The sequence below is a fragment of the Oxyura jamaicensis genome, chromosome 1 (genome assembly GCF_011077185.1).
Source record: "Oxyura jamaicensis isolate SHBP4307 breed ruddy duck chromosome 1, BPBGC_Ojam_1.0, whole genome shotgun sequence".
Lineage (NCBI taxonomy): Eukaryota > Metazoa > Chordata > Aves > Anseriformes > Anatidae > Oxyura > Oxyura jamaicensis.
This window is the reverse complement of record NC_048893.1, coordinates 70,673,841-70,696,045: the sequence shown is the minus strand read 5'-3', so window position 1 is coordinate 70,696,045 and position 22,205 is coordinate 70,673,841. Positions and strand designations below refer to the sequence as shown.

The window sequence follows — 22,205 nt, the reverse complement described above, 5'->3', positions numbered from 1 at the left end:
AGAATAAGTTTCCATCAAGAATAAGTTTCCATCAAGAATAAGTTTCCTGTGACACAGAAAATCAGTCATTCAGAACAGAAAAGAGAAATAAGATAGTCTGTGATGAAAGATCATAAAATATTGCAGCCCACTAATGTCTACAACTTCTTTCATGATTGACATGGGCTGTCCGTGTGATCCAGCAGTAAGACACCCTACAAGCAAACCAAATAATTTCCAAACATCTCCTATGTGAAGCAGAGAAAAGCCTAGGGTCTTAAAAATCAGGGATTGAAAATTCCTAGCAATAACAATAGATGAGAAGTGGTACTGTTAGAAATGTGAATACCGAGGCACAGAATTATGAAAAAAAAAAAAAAAAAAAAAAAAAAAAAAAATGATTTGAATTTGAATGTGGCAATTTATCCAAAACATCTTTTACTTCACAAAGCTTTTAATGAACCTTAATGGAAAAGCTTCTTTTCTGTCACTGGAGAAGAATATCTTCCATGGCTCCCTACCATCTTAACACAGTGAAATTTTTCACATGCAGCATCTTTGCCAAGCAAACTCTTACTCAGCTTCTCAGTGTTTTTTGAGATTTACAGAATTACTCTTTCCCTTTTTGGAGTGATTGAGTTGAACTATTATAGTACAATGTAAAAGAAGGGATCAAAACCCCACACATGAGTTTGAAGAAAACTGTGAGCTAAAATTTTGAATAGAAGTATCCCTTTATATAAGGCCAAAACCAAGCAGCTGCTGGACACTCAATTAAGTTTTGCTGGTTTTGGTTGTCTGTCTGTATTTCAGAAGCTAAATGGCAAGGAAATCCTCCCTGGTGTATACTTAATGTACTATTTTACCACATTTACCTTCCTATTGTCTTTCTGAATGAGACACCTTACCACTATAAAGTCAAATCAGGGAGAGGATAGGCCAAGTATCCCATATGTTTAGCATTTGAAATGCAAATCTGGGAGATTCTCCTCTGGAGTCATAGACTCAAAATACTGGGCTATTTGCCCTACTATGAAATGCACTTTAAACAGGATGGGTCATAACAGGAGACTTCCTTAAAGCAAGTGAACATGGGAAGTGAGCTGATACCTAGGTGTGAACAGAGCAGCCTGAGCTCTGAGTCAGACTGTGTGAGGGAGGCATCAGAGAGAGTCAGGATATTGAGTCTCCTGTTCCTGAAGAGCATCCTGGGCATGCTTTCCTTGCTAACCTACTCTCCCAGAAAGCCCACAGACAAGACTGGAGAGTCACTTCTCAAGTGGCTTGGATACCAGCTCAAAATAACAAGATCTGGTCCTATTCTGGTCGCTGTGTATCTTTGGACAAGCCACTTCATTGTCTTGTGCTTCTTTCCTACTTCCTTGCATTTGTTTTACCTTCCTAGAGGGTATGTGGACCAGGACAGTAACTTGTCCATTACTGTGATCACTGTCATGATAAGGACTCAGTGCTAGGTGTTAATTTAGTTGAAAAATTAATTAGAAGGCACATACCAACTGACTAATACATACGTACCACCAGTAATGAACAAGCTGACAGCTAAGAAGAGAGGTGCTAAAAAAATTGACCATAGCATCATGCGCAGTTCCTCTGCCATCCAGATGATCCTTTTCACACTTTGTAATAATCCTGATCTTTTTTGTTGTAGTTGCTGTTATTCATTTTTTTCAAGAGAAAGATGTTGTGTTGGGGGTTTGTTTTATCTTCCTAGTTGTCCATACCTTTTTTTCCTAAATAAGTTGAAGTCGTTACCAAAGTAGTATCATAGAATTATAGAATCACAAAATATCCTGAGTTGGAAGAGACCCACAAGGATCATTGAGTCCAACCCCTGGTTCCGTACATGACAACCAAAAAAACAGACTGTGTGTATGAGAGCATTGTTCAAATGCTTCTTAAACTCTGGCAGCTCAGTGCCAAGACCACTTCCTTGGGGAGCCTGTTCCAGTGCCCAAACACCCCTCAGTGAAGAACCTTTCCCTAACACCCAGCCTGACCCTCCCCTGTCCCAGCTCCATGCCATTCCCTCAGGTCCTGTCACTGTCCCCAGAGAGCAGAGCTCCGCAGCTGCCCCTCCACTCCGCTTGCGAGGGAGCTGCAGGCCACCATGAGACCTCCCCTCAGTCTCTGGGCTGAACAAACCAAGTGCCTTCAGCCACTCCCCATACGTCTTCCCCTCTAGACACTTCACCATCTTTGTAGCCCTCCTTTGCACACTAAGAGTTTATGCCCTCCTTATACTTTGGTGCCCAAAACTGCACACAGTACTTGAGGTGAGGCTGTACCAGTGCAGAGCAGAGCAAGACAATCACTTCCCTTGACCTTGGCTAGCAATGTCATGCTTGATACACCCCAGGGTATAGTTGGCCCTTTTGGCATCCAGGATACACTGCTGGCTCATGTTTAACTTGACGTCAACCAAAACCCCCAGATCCCTTTCTGCAGGGCAGCTCTCCAGCCTCTTGTCCCTCAGTCTGTACATATACAGCCAGGGGTGCCCAATCCCATGTGCTGAATCCAGCACTTAGTAATTCCAAAACAAACCATCCTCTTCACTTTCTCCAAAGATATGTCAATGTTTCCCAGCCCCAAAGAAAGCATATGACTATAGGTATAGCAAATCTTAAATGTCTCCTTCATGTTGCTCAGCAGTACCATCTTAAGGACTTTTTAAATTTAACTGTCTTAAACAGACTAACATTAACATTAGAATAAGTATTATCACATGTATTGATTATCTCCTTCTAAGGACAAGGAGGACATACTATATAAATTATATCTCAAATTCTTATCATAGGTACAGCCTGTGTATAACTACAGCACAAGTTTTGTGGATTTGTTAATGCTATATTGACTCCTCACCTGGCAGTAACATACCTCTTCTCAGCTCCACTGTCTTTACTCTCCTGGCTGGCTGCAAGACACCTCAGTTCATAGGAGCCAAGCTCCTATCAGCAAATTGCAGCTGCTGCAAAGTGCCTTGGCTGGTGCAACCACAGTCAGTCAGTAAACACAGCTGCCCCTCACTCCTCCACCTTGGAGGAAACAAGTGGCTGCATGCTGCTGCCTAAAACTTTGTAATACCATCTGAACCCTCATTGGACCTCTAAAGAGGCCATGAACTACTAATTTGAGAAACCGAAGACTAAAGCCCATGCCAGAAAGGATCCAGACTTTCTGTGAGCACTCACAAAGGTGAATGGTCCATTCCTCCCCTTAGTGGTTTGCTCTTATGACTCCTGCTATAACGTTTGCTGTTATAAAAATCTGAATGGTTCTTTTTTCAGCTTCCCATTATTGATTCAGACAATTATGTATGCCACAGAAGAGCAACTGACAGTCAAAAAGAAAACTGAAACCTCTGCAGTATGAAATTTAATTCTGCTCTATGACATTGACAGTAGCAACTGAAGATCAAATTGATTTCTCTTTCTTCATAAGCCAATCTCTCTGCTTTTTCTCTGGGTAGCTGAATGGTGAGATAGTAAATTTAACCCATTGCTTCCCATGGCTTAGGCTCTTCCCAGCTGCCCATTGTCTTTGGGTTTTGAAAGGCTGGAGAGTACTGCCATACTCACTGCAAGTTTACCCACAACCTTGGAGGTTCTCAGAGGAAGAACTGTCACCTTCTCAGACCTACCTCTTGAACTTGGAGCCAACACTGGCAACAGGGAAGCTAAATCTGCCTGTTACAGAGGGGGCTTGGTGAGGCCCCTGGGGAGCCCACAACATCCATCTTATCCTCAGCCACCAAGCAGCCATGGCATGATGATGTCTTCCAACTAATGCTGCTTATGTTCAGATGTATTCCATGATACCTTCCTTCTGCTGTTGCTCTTCTTCATGTTCCCTGGCCTAATGTAGCCAAGCTGTTTTGCATGGTTCACCTTTCACACATTTTTCTTCAAAAGAAATGAAGCAAAACCAGAAATTGCCAGGGTTCATTTTTTTTTTTTTTTTCAAATAGTAGTCAACTCCTCCTTTGTTACAGATGCCTGCACACCCATGCATATATGCACATACACCTATGTGCTAACACAGCCAGCCAAGCACTTTGCTTTCCTTCTCCTACAAAGGGCAGGGTTTGGCTTATACTTTCTCAGCAGCATAATCAGCTGTAGAAAATACAGTGTGTTCTAACACCTTTATCTATAAATACACCTTCTTTTAATAGGAGCTACAGTTCAAGAGTTAGAATGTATTTAACCAAGAGCTTATAAGCATAATGATATCTCCAGCAAACTGCTGCATGAAATTATCACTTAGCAGTTTTCTATCAGCTATGTGGCAAAGTTGTCATTTGCCCTGTTGTTGCTTCTGTTTCTTCTGCAAAACACAAAGTAGTTCTTTTTTGCCCTGCAAAGGCATCAAAATATGTCTTTTCATTTACTGAGTTGGTGATACAAAGGAGTCCAGTGTAATAGGCCAAGTCTATGCATCTTTTCATTGTGAGTAAGGCTAGCAGGATTAACCTTCCAAAATAAAATGGGTGCAATAAGCCAAATACCAAAGTCATTAAATTAGTATGAGGGATGAATTTGGTAAATGCCTCTAGAATCCCAAACTGTTAAATTCTAGGATTTAACAGGTTTCAAGTAACTTGTTAATTTAAAAGTGTTGGGCCGATATATTAAGTCATAGAAAAACCTCAGAAAATCAAGTATGGAAAGCACTGTTGCCCTAAAATGGAGGGGAAAAAAATCTACATCAGGCTTTCACATCAAGGGTCATTCCATCAATCTTTCCATATTAACCACTGTAAGCATACATAACATTAACGGAGAGAAAGCATTTCTAAACTAATATTTCAAGGTCATAGGTTCAAGTACTTAAAATTTAGGAAGTGACAGAATGAGGACTGACAGTGAAACTTTAATTCAGCTATCTTACATGCTTATTCCACAGGACCCTCTCCTCCACTTAGTGTGCAATATGGATGAGCTCTCTTGATGAGCAATTGCTCTGTTTTGCTTTCTTCTTGCTTACTGTGCACACCCCAGGCTTTATTTTATATATTTTTATTTATTTTATTCCCCTTTATAGATTAACTCTGAACTTCACCTTAGCTTTTGGACAGTACCAACCAATGAAAAGTGTGAGAGAATCACAGAAAAAAATCATTTAACAATATCTATCCACTTGAGGTAAGGAGATACGATTACTCCCACCTTAACATTTTAGTAAGTTGTAACTATGAAGCTGGCATGAGCAGTTCAGTTTGATGGGTCTAAAGACAGCAACCTTCAGAGTACTTTTTGGTTTTAAACACTGATCCTTCTGACTTCTGGTGTTTTTCTGCAGCTGTGGTTGTTCACCACTTCAGAAAGCCACATGCTGGGAACCTGTACTGGGTCTGGCTGGGATGTTAACTTTCCCTGCAGCAGCCCATACAGTGCTGCGCTCTGCACTTGTAGCTAGAACAGCAGTGGTGTTGTGTCTGCTGCTGAGAAGTGCTGGCACGGCATCAGGACTCTCTCTAACCCTCCTAGGGGGTGGGCAAAAAGTGAGAAAGAAACATCACCAGGGCAGCTGACCTAAACCAACCAAAGGGATATTCCATACTATATGATGTCACACTCAGCAATAAAAGGTGGAAAAAGGAAGAAGAGGGGAGGGGTGGGCTCTTGTTGCAAAAATGTCTGTCCTCCTCCCGAACACCAGCTATGTGCGTTGAGGCCCTGCTTCAAGGACGTGGTCAAGCATCGCTCATTTGTGGGAAGTAGAGAGTAATTTCTTTCCTCTGCACTTCCACATAGCCTTTACTTGTTTTGTTATTCCCTTTCCCCCTCCCTCTTCCCCTTTCCCCTTTTTTCCGTTTAGTTGAATTGTTTAATTAATAATAATATTTCCTTAATATTTTTTTTTCTCTTTAATTAAATTATCCTTGTCTCAACCCGTGAGTTGTTCTTTTCTTTACTTCTTCCCCTCGTCATCTGAGGAGGGGGAGTGGGAGAGCGGTTGTGGTGTTCAGCTGCCTAGCACAGTAAAACCACCACAGAACCCACAGTAAGCAATCAAATATGGGGAACAACTACTACTAAGTTAAAAAGTTTAAATGACTTTGCTAGCAATACACAGGTAAATGGGATAGAATCATATAATAGCTCGGGTTGTAAGTGACCTTAAAGATCATGTAGTTCCAATTCCTTTACCAGGGTAGAGTGCAAATGCAGTCCCCAACTACCACAAATTATACAGTCGAGTTTCCCACATCTGGGGAAATCGCAGGGATCAACATACCCGGAGTGCAAGGTATGAGCTTCGCCCTGGGAAAACCACCTGCCTGATCATGGTGCCTCCCCTGCCAGGACAGGACAGGAAAGAGAATGTAGCTCCTGATAGCAACACGCAAACATCTGACCCACAGAACCTTCCTTCTCTCATCCAGACAGCCTGTGTTCATTCACAGTCACAAGAAGAAAGTCTGCAGACCCTCAGTCAATTTCAGCAAATATACCAGGGTATGCACTCCTGAGTCAAGCATCCCATAGGAAAATGTGACCAAGAAGTTTAAGACACCATACTAATGCACACTTAGGCACAAGCCACACTCATGATTCATAGGCAGCTCTCCAGGAAAAACAAATAAATAAATAAATAAAATCTAAACTGAAATTTTAACACAAACATGGAGCTTTTAAATGCCAACTTTGAGCAGCAACTCTGATGTCAGTTGCAAATTCCTGTTCAAGAGCACTATAGAGATTATGAGAGAAACAGTCACGAAGGTCAGGGCAGTATCCTTTCTGTAGCCTCTTCCTAAGAGTCTTCTGAACTGCCTCATCTGAAATTACTGAGGCAGTCACAGAACAGGAAAAGTTTCAACACCAAACTAAATGCACAGCAATCATTCATATAATTTCAAGAAAAAAAAACCTCCCTCTCTGCTTTGGCTTGTATGTATAATGCTATCTTACAACAGCTGTGGCCCAGATTCTCACCATTATATCCATTCTGAATACTGTTCTGCTTCACATGTGGATGGAGCTACCTGGGAAGGTTTGGAGACCAACACTGACAATTATATTTTAAACTCACTGCATTCTGTCCTCCTGAAAATTTATATATATATAACTTCTGCATGTTGGCAATGCCTAAAGTTCAGGGTTTATTTTATAACATTCTCATGAAAGGGTCAAAGAAATCTCTTTGTACTCTCCTGTGCATTGCATTCTTCCTTACTTTCTAAGATGCACTTTGCACCACCTGGGGCGGGTTCTTGTTAAAGATAATGTTGTGGAGTATAAAGTAATAAATGGTGATGTCCACATTGACATAGGTCCCCAAAAGCAACTTTCATAGTTCAAAATAAGACTTGCTTTCACTGTCATCTGAAAACCAAAGCAAGCAAGCAACATAATAGTAAAATGAAGTATCACTTTAAAAAAAAAAAAAAAAAAAAAGTATAAAAGTATCCTGCAATGCTTTAAGTGCAAAATTTACAGAGTTATGGGAAGAAAAACTACTAGAATAAGAAGGGTTTTTCTTGTATTGTTCATGCATTCTAGCACCCTTTTAATAAGAGATTACAAAAACAACACAGCATCTGTCTGGAAAAGCTAATCATCTGATCTTGTTATCCATGCCACATAATTGCTGCTAATCCATGTTCCATTATGTCATATTCCGCAGTACTCTTTCCCTTGTGTTCACAGTCCTGCTATCTCTTTTTCCTCCACTTACATCTTCCTCTCTGGTACTTCTGGCCACAGGAAGCAGTTTCCATTTACTTTTTTTCTGAAAGCTTGCAGTTGCTAAAACCTCTTTGGTATTTATGATAAGTATTAGTATCCATAGGATTCAATTAACTCTCACATCAGCCCTTTGGTCGTCTGTGGTATTTGCCTTCCACCCCACACTTTCTACCTTCCCAGATTTGAGCTTACTTTTCTTTCTCTCTCTTTCTGTCCCTCCCTGTGACTCATTCATACTACTTCAAAGTCCCAGATACATTTCAGCAGCTCTAGGGATTGTGTTACCTCTGCTTGCACTGCTGCTGAACTCCTTACCTGAATTAGAAAGAGGTTTGTTCTCCTTCTTCCTCAGCTGTACGTTGAGCATGGTACTGATAACTTATAGAAAAGGCTGTGGAATTGTTTTGTTTCAGAAATATCAGTGGCTTCCTTTAAGTGGGTCCTCACTATCCCACCTCCATAGAGATGCTGCTATGTAACAGTGCTGTCATTCAGTCCACCAGCATAAAGAAGGATGCTGCTGCTGCAATGTAGCAAGACTATTTTAATTTATTTGGGACTATTACAGCTCCCATTCATCAATCTGAAAATCCATGCAGCAGAAATACTGCCAGGACTGCATTTTCCCTATGCTACTTGAGATCCAAGGTGCATCATGGGCACAGAGTTGTTTGGTCCCCTGCCTCTTTAGCATGCCATTTGCTCCCTTCAAACTCTCTTGAATCTCAGCATTCTTACTCAAAGTTAGGTCTGATTTATTTTAATAGGCATTCAATGGTGATATTTGGTAGTGTTCTTCATTGGGCCCATTTTCTATACCATTCATAGTGTTGCCAAAGGAGCCTGAGTTAGGCAACAGGGCACCCTAAGTTCCCTCTACCATCAAGAAAAGAGCTAGCTGCCTCACAGGATGATTCACAATGGAGGTGGATTGAATAACACCATGGACCTGCCTGTTTCTCTATTAACTATACAAAGCACACAGGGAGACTAGACTCCTAACTTGACTCTCTTAGTTGCCCAAATTTGGTTGTGTGAATCCACCCCTACATGTTGCTACAGATAAAAAAAAAAATCCAAATGGATTGCAACACGGCAGTTCCTTTTGTTCTTCTTTGTTTACCTCTTATCATGGAGCAATTGTGGTTTCCATATGCTGGTTTTTTCAAAGGAAAGATCCTATGCACAAACATGTAATCCAGTTCACTTTGAAAACAGCTCTGGATATTAAAACCGAGGCCAATTTTCTGCCAGTCTGCAGCAAGTCATCTCTGAGGAGCCATTCTGGTATGCCCTGGCTTTAACAGGAGCTGCCAAATACAAGCAGAAACTGTATCCTTCAGAGCCACATGTTAATGCTCTGTGTGCATTATTGGTCACTCCTGGGCTTGATCCAAAGCCTATTGAAATCCATAAGAGCCTTTTACTAGATTAACGTGACAGGGAAGTCAATTCTCCTATCAAAAAGAGTACTTTGCAGGTTCATCTGTAGGTGTCAGACAGGTGAGTTTCAGACCTTTCATGAGAAAGGGGTCTGAGTGCAGGCTGAAATGAGGTGTCAGTTCTTCAAAACTCAGGGGCCATTTGGGTCCACTGTTAGAGTTTCCCAGTATCTGTACTTTTTAATGCTGCTGGTGGTGCACTAAGCTTCATTTGTTAGGCTGGGAATGGCTTGTCATAACACACAAGTGGTTTAACAAGTGAAGATAAGAGCCTTTTCTAACACTAAACTCTTCTATATCTGCCTCATACAGCATTCTGCATTTGAATAACAGGGCTGTCGAGTAATCTCAGACTTGCACTACCATTTATGGCTTAGCTTTTGACTTTTATGCAATTAGCAGAAGTGGTAGCATTTATTTGCTTTCAAAGGAGACTATTCCCTCTTTCTCCCTCCTGCAACAACTTCCACAACCTCCCCTTCAATCAACCATGTCTCAAACTGGGAGGGAACTGGAGCAATTTGACTGATCCTGTTAAAGAAAATGATTGGAGCAAACAAATGTGGCCTGTGCTAAAGGCTGCTTACGTCCACAGGAGTCTCTGAGGACTCCAGAGAAATGACTGTCCTCACTGTAGAAGTTGCCTGTCAATATGTACATAGGAAAGCAGGAGCAGTATCAGTTCTCATTATTGCTATCTTAGTATTCCCATTCTGCTCAGGACCTTGCCTGTGTCCATGTTTTTCCCTCTCCTTCCCTGCTAGATCAGCAGGTGGGATGGTGATGCAGCCAGGGATGCATCTCTGTGAGAAGGAAGGCAGCACTATACAGGTGACTGTGCAAGGCACACATCTTCAGCTGGATGTATGGGCAATGGCACGTGTGTGAGTCAGTACACACTATATTCTCCAGGCTTTCAGTAAAGCTTGTAACAGTGCTGGGGAGCCAGATTATTGAAAGGACATCTGTCCATCACTTGGATTTCCAAGGAGTTGAAAGACAGATTTCCAGCACAGAAGCAGCCCTATTTCCTCAAGAACTCATATCTCCTTTAGGCAGCTGTGTGACAATGCATATTCAGAGTGTTACATACGTAGATTTGTCCCATTCAATTTTGATGACTGGAGGCAGATTTCCCAAAGAGATCTGAACTTGTGCTTTAAATGCAGCTCTTAAAAAGTGACCCAGACTGTCCAAGCAAAGGTCTGAGAGCAAAGGGGCAAACTAAACAACCCTGGTAAGAAAAAAAAAATGCAACTGCAAACAGCCTGGTGTAGCAAATCGCCCACCCTAGGGAGTACACTGTGACCGAAGCACACTCATCACCAGTGGCTGCAGAAGACACTCAACCCTCCAGTGTTTGTTCCACAGAGTACACCAGGCATGGGCTTTAGGCATGCTCCTAAGAGTGTGTGGAAAGTTTTAAGCCTGCATGTGTTCCCACTGAGTTCATATCAGCGGCAACGGGATACTCCCAGGATTACACATTTTGGCGAAATTAGGCCACAAAACATCAGCCTCTCGCTGAACTGAGCTAGGCAGGAACCTGATAAAACAGATTGCTTTGTTCAGCACATACATTGATATCTATTACATTGTGGTGATATCAGCTGGTAAGCTGCAGAAATGCCTAATAATTTATCCAGCACCTTAACCTGGGCATGCTGGAGCCACTTCTGAAGCTCCAAGCCTAAGGAGCACTTATAGAACCACTAGCACATAAATAAATATATTTCCCCCACAAACAGTATTTCTCATATCAGAGATGCAACAGTCAGTCTTGGTAGATTGACAGGCTTCATATAAAATATCTTATAAGTCATTGCTACCAGCAACGAGTGTGCTGTACAACAGAAAAGCTAGGACTTTCTGACCATTTGTAGACCACTGAACACCACCCTGGGCTGTGCTCACACCCCAGCCTAGAGGAGCATATGGAATGTGCTCATGTGTGTGGAGCTCCAGGAGAGCCATTGCTGGAATACGTGATGACAGAGGCAACAAGGCTTTGCTGGCAGAGGTTTGCACATGCTCAGCAACACTTTGCACATACATTGGCAGGCTCTCACACAGACAGTAGTTGGGGCCAACTGCATTGACATGCCCTTGTTTATGGTTCAGAAACTGCAGCAACATCTTGATCCTGAATATATTAAAAAATCCTTTAGCCCTTCAACATAAAAACTAACTCTGCTGTTCCCTTCAGTCTGTAAGGAGTCTGGAACTATAGCTCTGGGAGAAATTCAAGCTGCATGGTTTATGTTACAAATCTGCTTTTACTGAAATCTGGTGAAAACAGCAATCAGTTTGCTTAACCATTTCACTCCTAATAATTTAACCGAAGCCTTTAGGCTATGCACTGGTGGATCACTTCTGGTTGAAGAAGCAGCTGAAAAGGACACAGAGTGGAGAGGGTTCCTTAAAGCCATTGTCAGTCATGGGACTGAAAGCAGGAATTCAAGTTCTCCACTTCTTCAACAACTGCCCTGCTCCACCTCCTATCAAGATAGCCTAAAGGCTCCAGCCCTCCCAAATCCCTCCCTGTAGAAGTTTCCCAAGTTCCAGAAGGTCCAGCTCCCAGATCCTTGTGTTCAAATCTCTACTTCTCCTCTGACAATCAATAATGTATAATGACATTCTTGAGCAACACAAAATATCAGGTATTTTATATCAGAATATATAAATGCACAAAGTAAGTATTTTAACAAGAAGGGAGACCATGCCCAACCAGGTGCTTTATGTGACATCAGAGGTATAATTTAACTGCAGTGTGCCACTAATACTGTGACACATTCTCCTACTACAGGTATGAACAGATGAGTGCAACTCCATTTTACTTTCTCTCTCATAAAATTCAAACTCATTTCCAAATTGACAGCTATGGTGAGATCAGAGATTCTGATGAATAATTGCCTTCCAGTTGGTCCATGGAGCTAGTCCAGATCCAGAGGTGGTACAATTCAGAAGGAGAGAGAGAACAGGCAAAAAGATGCTGACAAGAATGCATGGGGGATTGTAAAGGAAGAGGTGTAGATGATAATGTAATATCATTCTGATATTATTTTTCCCCCTGTGCTCTACAGGTTGCTTAGCTGCAAAGCCCAGCATTTTTCTCTCTGGTCCAAACTGTGCCAGCATACTGCCAGAAATTTTTTTGAGAATTCTCTGCTTCTCAGTAGCTAAATTTTGTCCTTTGCAATTCTCAGATTTCTGACAGAACTGCTGGTGACAGTTGTAATAATATTCTGTAAAATGTTGTGGTGGTGATTCTTTGAATGCCTTTGAGGTTTGCTGTCCAGAGTTATAACAACCTATGTTTGCCCAGATATGTGTTCCCAGCTTGGAAGCACTGCAACTAGCATTTACTATTCTGCCTGGGTGACGTGTGTGAGCATGTGTTGCTAAGCTTGTGAGTGAACATTTCTGCAGGTATTTGCACTGTGCTTCCTACTCCCTGGGTAGCATCTCTCTAACTTCACATCTCATGTAAAGCAGGTGATGCCAGGTTTGTTCCAAGGAGCAGAATACACCCAGAGGACCATCAATGGCTTCAGAGCCTTGTTTCAGTGCTGTGTTTCTCTATCAGTTATCTCCTTCCTTAATCCTAAAATAAAAATATTTTAGGAAAACAATAATGAAGGGAATAGAGGAGAGTCATAAAAAGAAAAATGCAGGTCTGTGACTGGGAGACCAGAAACAAGATTCAAACCAGCATAGCTGCACTGAGATTAAGATTTGATAAAATGACAATCTCACTCTGTTCCTCTCCAGGAGTTTAAATTCCTCAGAAGGATGAGATAAAATAGCCAGTGCACATTGACATTTGCCTTGTCTTAGATCTACTTATACTTTAGCAAAAACTGTTGAGTGAAACTTTAGGGACCACTTTGTGTGACTTACACTGAAGCCATGTATGTGTGTATGAGGAACCAATTTCAATTAAAATTGGGGGGAAACTTTGGAAAGAGAACTCTAAAGAATGCTAATAGTAAGATCCAAAAATAATTTGAAGTCTTAAAGGACCTTCTCCTGAGTCTTTCTATAGCTTCTCAATCCTTCATATATCTGTGTTCATGAAGAAGAAAACAAAAAAGAATAAAGAGATGTGAAATATGCATGGTACTGGACTTAGTTTTATATTTATATATATATATATATATATTCCAAAATACAATGTAATACACTGGACCCTGATAGGGTACGGATACTAAAAAAAGCCACAACCTCTATTCTGTGCCAAGCAATAGCTCCTCTATATATTCAAAAACTACATTCTAGTCTGCTGAAAGATTAAAGAGAGTCAGTTATTGAGATGGGAAGAAAGGAGCTGAATATATTTTGAGAAGAAAATCCTTCATGGTTTGACTAACACAAACAACGTTACACCCCCTGAAAGCCTGGTTTTTGAAATGAATTCATGCTTTAGAGGAAGAAAAAGCTGAGCATCCCATCCAAGTTACTGTCCCAATTCACTCCTGCTTGCCGGTATTAAACAGCATTTGCTATCATTGAAGAAATGCAATATTATGTTATTAATATATATATTACACATTACAGTTGTGGAATCACAGGCCAGACAGGCCTTTTCTCCCCAGTCCCGATACTCACAAATGAAATCCCATAAAGAGAGCCTTTAATCTATGTGCTTATTAACCATTATTATTAGAGCATCACCACATTTCTGAACTTAAAAGTGCATTCTCACAAGGCTTTAGGTTCAGTGGATGACAGCATATAGGGATGCTAAATAGTAAAATTGTCCTTAGGAGTTTACATTCAAGGAGTTTACATTCAGGAACCCGAAAATCTGTAGAGCTAAACACAATTTATGTGGAGCAGCCATGCAGAAAATCTTCTTCCAAAGCCAAATTCTCTTATTGATGTAAACTCTGCTTTGTCTCTTACTCCTTTTGCATGCCCTCTCCTCAAAAGGGGGATCATCCTTTGCCTGCTGAAAATAGCCATCAACATGTCCTGCTCTAATCTTTGTTGTCTTTTCCTGACCAGTGATGTTGAGTCACATCCTCTATGGGGGACAAATAAGCCTCAGAGGCACAGTAGAGTGTCTCTTGCCTGAGAGTGGTTTCCTGTGCTGCTTTGCTCCTGCTTTCTGATCAGCTCTCCTAACTTCGCACTTGCCTCCCAGTTCCAGACTATGCTCCTCTCCCAGCTCTGGTCCTCATGCTGAGTTGCAAAAAAATGTGCTCTCAGGTGGTTACCTTTATTATCAGCTGATGGAGGTTTGATCAACAAGAAAGGTTAAACCATTAGTTGGCTAAGCGCTGAACCTCCCAAGAATTCTTCCTCTGGCAATGATCCTCAAGTCTGCTTGACTCTCTAGCTCCATCTCTTCTGTTTTTTCATACTTTCCTGACCTCTGATTTTCTTCCTTCCTGCTGCTGAACTCCTTCCCCTTTTCTCTTCCCAGTTTGTTCATTCTCCCTCCTGTTGGGTTTTCCACCCCCTACATCTGTTCTCTCTTCCATGGGGTATACACAGCCCCTGTCCTTGCTGTCCCTCTCTTGCTACCCCTCACTCTCCCCCACCTTATGTCCTGAAGCTCCTGAGGCAGCAACGCTAGCCCTTGCACATAGCCATCGGGCTGAAAGGAAAAACCTGAGTCATGCCCCAAGCTGAGATTTCACTGGCACTTTATGTTTTCAGCTCACCTTTTGTGTTTGATACTAATAAGAAAATAAAAATTGAAAAATTGAAGAAAATAAAATAAGAAAATAAAATTGAGAGCTATCACCCAACTCAATAACTTGATTTATGAAAGAGTTAATTGTGTTGAAATCCCTTAGTATTCTGGAAACATAGGAGGGTGGTAGGCCCTGTGTATGTCCCATGTTTTCTAGGTTTAGGTCATGGTCTACTTAAATATATGCATGTAACTACAAGTTCTCTTAAGCCAGTATGCTTACATTTCTCCATGTGTTTTCTTGATTTAAGCCTCAGCTGCTATTAAAACAGAAATTTCTACTCTGGAAATAGAAACTCAAGATAAAAGGACTTCAAATAAGCTGATAAACTTTAAAAAAAAAAAAAAGTCAGAGAGAAAGAAAAAGAAAGCTTTGTAGCAATACATTTACTTTTTAAGAACTAAAGAATTATGAATTATATATATATATATCTCTGCATATAGTCTTACAAACACAATCATTTCCCTACTTCTATCTTCTATTTCTCTTAATAGAAACAATTTTTCACACTGAAAGGATACATGGAATAACATAATTTTTTGTTTATTATTTTAAACAAAATACAAGGAAATCCAAAATACCTGCTTTGCAGTCTAATATCAATAAACCTCCATGAGATATCTACTGTTTGGTGATCCTGACACTTTGCTTGTGTGGTAGAAAGCAGATACTATCACAGCCTCACAATTAATTAAATATCACTGTTGTTTACCCCTATCTGTTGTATCTGACCATCCATTACTGTAATGGATCTGCCAAGAATTTTCTATCTTAACAGCCACTCTCTTGATATCATAACATGTAATTTCCAGCTGTAATAGAAAAGAAGAAAGTAGACTTGTCATTGTTCTAAGGAAGCAAGCATAGTGCCTTCATACTAGCACAAATGTAAATTACCCCAAAGAAAGAAAAAGGGAGGGAGGGATGAAAAATAAAATTCACCTCTTAGTATTTTGCTCAGTTCAAGGGAGAGCTGGTGGGAATAGGGAATATTGAACAGCTTTGTACTAACCAAGCAAAGCTACAATGGCATTCCTTCAGCATGCTGACAACGTGCTTCCTATCCAGGCATTTACTGAGATGGAGTCTCTTCTGCGCAACACACACAGCTATGGAAGGCAATATTATTCATTGCCAACTACACTACTAACTTCAGCTGACCCTAGCTCCACTTTCAGGTTTGCTGAAGAGAAGAACTGTTAATGGTTTGGGGTCTACACTGAGATCAGGAAAGTTTCATTTCCTCACTCTTCTGGACTGTGTGATTTGTGTGAAATTATTTAGTCCCTGCATCCTACTGTTCAATACATGTGAAATAGGGCATTTCCCCCCCAAAAATGACATGTTAATGGGCATATACACAAGGTTGTGGTGGGTTCAGAGACTGTGGTAACAAAGATATCTGACAATATAATCAGCTGGAACAGTTACCAGAAAATCTGGTTCACTGCATTTATCTGATACAGGTATCTAGATATATTAGAAAGAACAAGAGCAAACAAGAAAGCAATGTGATCTTCAATTTAATGGTAGTTTCCCTACTGAGAGACTATTAAGAAGTATGTATAAGTTTTAAGAAGGTTTAAGTTTTAGGTCCAAATGCAATGCCAGCTGAGGTGCCAGGGTGTGTATCCATTCTCCCTGAGAGCTCACTTCGGATCACACCCCATGGATCTGTCACCTGCCATCTTCCAAAATCTCTCCCAGTCTTTGAATCCTCTACAGTGAGGCAATGAAAATTATGCACCTTAAAGAGTCATTATGCATATTAAAAACAGCAGATCAAAGGAGAATTTAGGACAATAAATAACATTTTCCTTCTTTAAAAAAATATTCCGGGAAATTGTATTGCTCAGGGGATTGGTACTGGGAGCCTTTCATCACTGATCCAAACATGACCCAAGACAGTAGTGATCAAAAAAATGGTTACCATTTGGCAGATGCTTTGTGGCCTAGAGTATTTGAAATGAGTTGATGGTCTTAATCCAGTTCCCAGTGGACAACTATCCACATCACAGAAACCACCACCACAATTGGCACCCTTATTGGCAGCCTTAGCAGGTTGGCCAAGGATTAAATAAGTACAGAGACTGAGCCACCCGCTTATGCCTAGCTAGAGGTTGCCCCTCTAGGTCATGGATGAGATGCAAGGATGGGGTGGAGTGGGGAAGCTCACACACCCTGTGCTTGTGCTGTACTGGTTTTGTGGGTAAGGAGAGGAATTAATTTTCCAGGGCTCTGATTCAGGCGCTCTTCATAAACACTATATTCCTAGGCATACATTTAAACATAAATTGAAAAAGGAGTCAGAAATTGAGAGACTTGCAGGATTAGCTCTCAAAAAAAAAAAGGGGGGGGGGGAGGGGGGGGGAGGCAGCCTAATTTCCAGGGAATTCATCAACCAGCATAGTTATAACAGGGTTACATTTAACAGAATGTATACAAGCAGTAGAAGCGGCATCACTTTGAAAAACATTACTTTTGCTATGCTATGTTGCCAGTCATCGCTTTAATTATCTCACAAGATATCTTAGGGAGAACATAAAACATGCCAACTACTGTCAGCAAGCTAACACTGATTTCTAATTAGGTATACAATAGCAACTATCATGTAAGCAAAGATCTGATAAACCTCAAAAAATAAAAATAAAATAAAAATCTGTGCAATATGAAGAAAAGCAAACGATACTTTTGTTAGCACTGAAAGTTTTCCACTTTCAGAGAGGTAAAATATACCAGGCCCCTGATTTACTCTTACCCAGCATATGAGATCTTCTTCTGAGTTGATATATTTTGCCACATCTTTACAATAAACAGCAGCATCCTAACAAAATACTGTGAGATAAATTCTGTAGTAACTCAGGCAAGGTTTAGATGGAACCAAAATTTAAGCTTACATGGAGGGCAAACAGGGAAAACATTGCACATGCTTCCCTGTGTGAAGGTGTGGAGACATCTCCCCTTCCTGCAGCCTAAGCAGGCAAGGCTGGAACAGGAGCCACAGTGTGCAGTTTGTGGCAAGCAATTACAGTTCTGCCCAAGTAAAGACACGGGAAACAAGTGCTGCGAGCAGCATGAGGGCCCCCTTTCCTGTTCACCTCAGTGGCAGCCAGAGAACCTTATTGCCTGTCAGATGTTATTACACCAAGTCTTTAATAAAACAGTAGAAAGATGTCTACCTGCCAGGTATTCTTCATTACCTGACTGATATAATACCTAGCTGCCATACCTTCCTGCAGCATAACTGAAATGCAAGTCAGCCTGCAAAAGCAAAGCATTTACTACCTGCAGGAAGGAGCTGCCACTTGGTCTTTGTTGTGGTACAACCCTCATATTTTGGTTTTCAAAGTCCTGTCTGTAAAACTGAATCTCCAGAAAGGAAAAGTGGTGAACTCTTAAAAGGGTCCTTGCCTGTGATATAACTTGTGCCTAGTCCCAGGGAGGGCATTTCCATTTGTTTTCATTTGCACCTGAAACAGAAATGGAAGGTCGAGGCTTGGAAATAAACACAAAGTGATGAGAAGTAGGAGCTCATAGTGGCAGGGATACCACTCAGCACAGCACCTGAGCCTGGATGTCTACACACTCCTGCCATGCCAACAGATGCTAGATGTGAAGAGCACCCTGATATAAGTACTTGACCTAAACTGAACAAATTTCCTAATTGCAGTAAGAACACTTGAGGGTGTGGTTACTACAGAAAATCACACCCATGGACAGATTAGGAGCACCTGGCTGCACCTTATGCCTCCTTCTGCCCCTGGGGCACAATTATCTCATCAGGTGCCACCTGCCAAGTCTTGTTGCTGAGGAGCAGGCATTGACATACTATGGAGCTGGGCTAGGGAGAGGAGAAAAGAAGAGCAGACAGGGGCAGCAGGTACAATTGCTTGTCCCAGCACATTCCTTAAAATTGAGTATTTACACTGAGATGATGCATTGGCTCTGCTCAAAAGCACAGCTGTGTTTTGGGTTTACAAAGGAGCAAGGTGTTGTTTCTAAAGCCTGCCCTGCACCCCTCACTTCCTTAGTATGGGCTGTATTGTGTTACTGGTTAATAGACAGCCCTGAACTTGCTGCTCTCCAGCCACACAGTGTGGCCTACATGAGACCGAAAGAGATGGGTAAGCTCCCTGCTAGGGGGTTTCAAAATGTTTTGCCCTTTCCTCCTAGAAGAGGACAAAGCCAAAGAGAGACACAGGCTTTATGACTTTCAACATGTTCTGACCATAAAAACAGCATGTTGACTTCAAAGTATGACCAGGTGAGGTTGTGCTCTGCATGTTGTCTCTGTATGCATGTCTTTCTCATTCCTCCTGTTCTCTTTCATCTCCAGTTCAAGGTGTAAAGCCTAACCCCTACAGCAATTAGTGGATCATGGCACAGCAACAGAAGACAATCCAAGCCTCTGGCTCTGTCAGGCCTATTGAGCTCCTCTAGAACAACAAAGATCATAAAACTCAAGACAGAGCTCTGAGCCCAGAGGTAAGTTACTCTCGGTCAAAAGGATCTGTCTGGGGAACAAACCTTCAGAGATTAGACTAATCCAGAGTGTGATGACCTTTGGGTCATAGTGCAAGAGCTTCCTCTTCGATATATCTTTTACAACTTAACCAGAATGACACTAACAACAATAACCTGACCCCATGCCAGCCCTCAGAAGCACCTACCTTGAGCAGAGCTCCCCAGGGACAGAGAAGGGAGAAGAACAAAAGACTCCAGGAACTTTATGAGGGATGTGCCAATCTAACTGTTGTGGGCGGTGCTCAGATACTGTGAGGAGAGTTGCCAGTAAAGGAGAACAACCAAAAACTGTACAGCTAAATTGTGTACCCCTTAAGGCTATGGGAGTGGAGAAAAAGGAATTTACTGTGAATCAGATGAAGCCATATGTATTTGCACCCTCATCCTTTTGATAGCATCAAAGTCCGCTGTATATGAAGCTACCCCAACTGATTTAGCTGTAGCCCACAGCAGTAGGGAATCTATGTGAGTCCCATTTTCTACTCCTTGCTCACTGTCCTTTACAAAAGTGCTGTTCTCCATCCAGCAAAATCCTCCTCTCCTTTAAGATTCAGCACAACATGTCTGATTCAGAAATGTTACTTACTCTTCATTCCCCTTGAATTTCTCACCCTGAGTCATCAGACTATAGTACAACTTCAATGTGGAAAGTTTTGTGGGTATGTTTTGTTTTAACTTCAGAAAAGAAAAGGTACACCCAGAGGGGGAAAAAAAAAGTATCTCATGGTTGAGAGGACTCTTTTCACCAAGGAGTCACATGGCTCCCTGGCCAGCGGCCAAAGGAGTCATGAGAGATGCTGCCATTCCCCCCAGAGTTCCCTTAACCATGTCCTGCCTGCTGCCCAGGCTGCCACCGGCCACTGCCTTGTGCCCAGCAGCTCTCCCTGGCCAAGCCTTACTTGGCTTCACACATGGGTGTCTGGCCAGCCTCCCAGGATGGGGAGAGACAATCAGAAGTGATGCTTGTGACCCTGGGAAGTAGTCACACTGGACATGGTGGTGAAGCAGGTGAGCGTGATGCCATCTTTCTGAGGAGATACAGTCACTCTGACTCTCTTCTTTGCGGTCTGAGAAGAGTCACTGAAAGTAATTACATGGCACTTACACTGCATTTTCCATTTCCAAAGTGCTGTGGTGATTTTTGCTTTCCTTCCCTCCCTCCAAACTATGCCAGCACTGTCATTGCTCTGTTAAAGCTGTGATAAACTGAGGCAGACAGAAGTCAGGCCATTCAGCATCTGATGTTTTCCTCCAGTCTCAGACCTCCTCTGTCATCACCACAGAGCAAAACCCGCCACAGAAAAGCCTCATCTTTAGAGGGGCTACCCTGCTGCCCTGGCCAGGGTTCAGGTCAATTAGAGATGCACTTGGGCTTTTGCAGATGCTGTCCTGCATTGCTGTGGAGGATGTTAGGACCAGTGCTGGCCCCACGTGTTCTCACCGCTGTGCCGTGTGCTGCCTGGCAGCTGCCGCATTCTGCCCCAGCCATGAGTGAAATGATCCTTGCCCAATTCACTTGAGTACTGGGAGGATTAATGCACTTACAACCCTTGTATGAAAGTAACTATTATTAACTTGTAGTCACGTTTTATAATTATGTCTCACTTCAGCCAGATTAGGAGAGTGGATACGATATCCAGGCCCAGAACTGCCATGCTTAAACAGTTTTAAATAAAATGCACCTCAAATTGTTTTCCAGGCCCTACTTGGAGGCAGATAGTGGTTTATATCTTTATGAGTTATTCTTACTTCCAGATTTGAAAGCTGGGCTGCCCCACAGTGCCTTGCACACAACAAGCAAATGCCGCAGTGTTTTTGAAGTGTTTCTCCCCTCAAAAAAATAAATAACGTTTTGTTTTTATGTTAGCTCTTACTTGCACCAGAGACCATAATGATTTTTTCAATAGTCCATAGAACTGATTTTGGGTGTTGTCTGACATGGAGGAATAGCCTCCTATTAATATTGCTTTTGCTGTATGTTCCTGGGAAGTATGGCCACATTCCCTTCAAATTGCGAAATACCGCATGCCTGTGCCAAGGCTTCAGGAGAGGGGATGCCGGGAGAACAAACCTTGTGCTGACTTTGGGCTTGCTTCTCCTCTCACCTGCACCACTCCGTCAGCTTCAGCACAGCGGCTCCTGCTTTGGTAAGCTACTGGAGTGCAGATGCAATGCCAGGGGAAAGAAGCCATAGGCCTTCATGCTGAAAAGACAAGATATAGGAGCTGCCCAAAATGCTGCACAAACCTCTGATGGTGGCCATCCAGAATAAAACACTTTTGTTGTGCATTCTAGGTATGTTCTGGAGGAAGAGGCAAATCATCAGTGTTATCTTTGTGCTTTGTACCGAAACCACAAATCTACCAGTAAAGTCCACCTAGAGCAGGGTGGCTATACCTCAGATAAGCAATCTGGGACATAGTACAGTGACCAGTGGCCTTGCTGCCACTTCACAGGGGAAAATTCTTCTGCTACATGTTAAACGTCTGAGGCTAGCTTTTGCCCACAGTTGCACGCTTGCTATACTACTGGATGTCCTTTTTCCTAATTAGTTATGAAATCAGGATGAAATCTGACCTTGGACAAAGAGCTGGAACAAAGACTATGTCACCATGATGATTAAGTGGGATTTTTGCATAAATGTGAATTTTATCCTTTGTGGGTTTCTGCCATGAAGGAAATCTGTTCCACAGGCATAGGATGAGAAAAAATAGATGTACAAAACCATAGCTACAACATGGGTACAAATTATACCCACTTTAAAAATTATTTCCAGAAAAAGATACAATAGCTCTCTAATTTAGCCTGCCATCAGATTTTCTAAAGAAGGTGTGATTGACCAT

General features: G+C 41.9%; 1 protein-coding gene and 1 non-coding gene across 4 annotated transcripts in view; both read right to left on the bottom strand.

Annotated features, from left to right (window-relative positions):
- WNT7B (Wnt family member 7B) overlaps window positions 1-22,205 on the bottom strand; it is a 97,095-nt gene that overhangs the window by 60,023 nt on the left and 14,867 nt on the right. The gene's annotated exons all lie outside the window — the stretch shown is intronic.
- LOC118161001 lies at window positions 6,157-6,316 on the bottom strand. Its single transcript, XR_004747813.1, has one exon. It is a non-coding gene; the product is annotated as a U1 spliceosomal RNA (small nuclear RNA).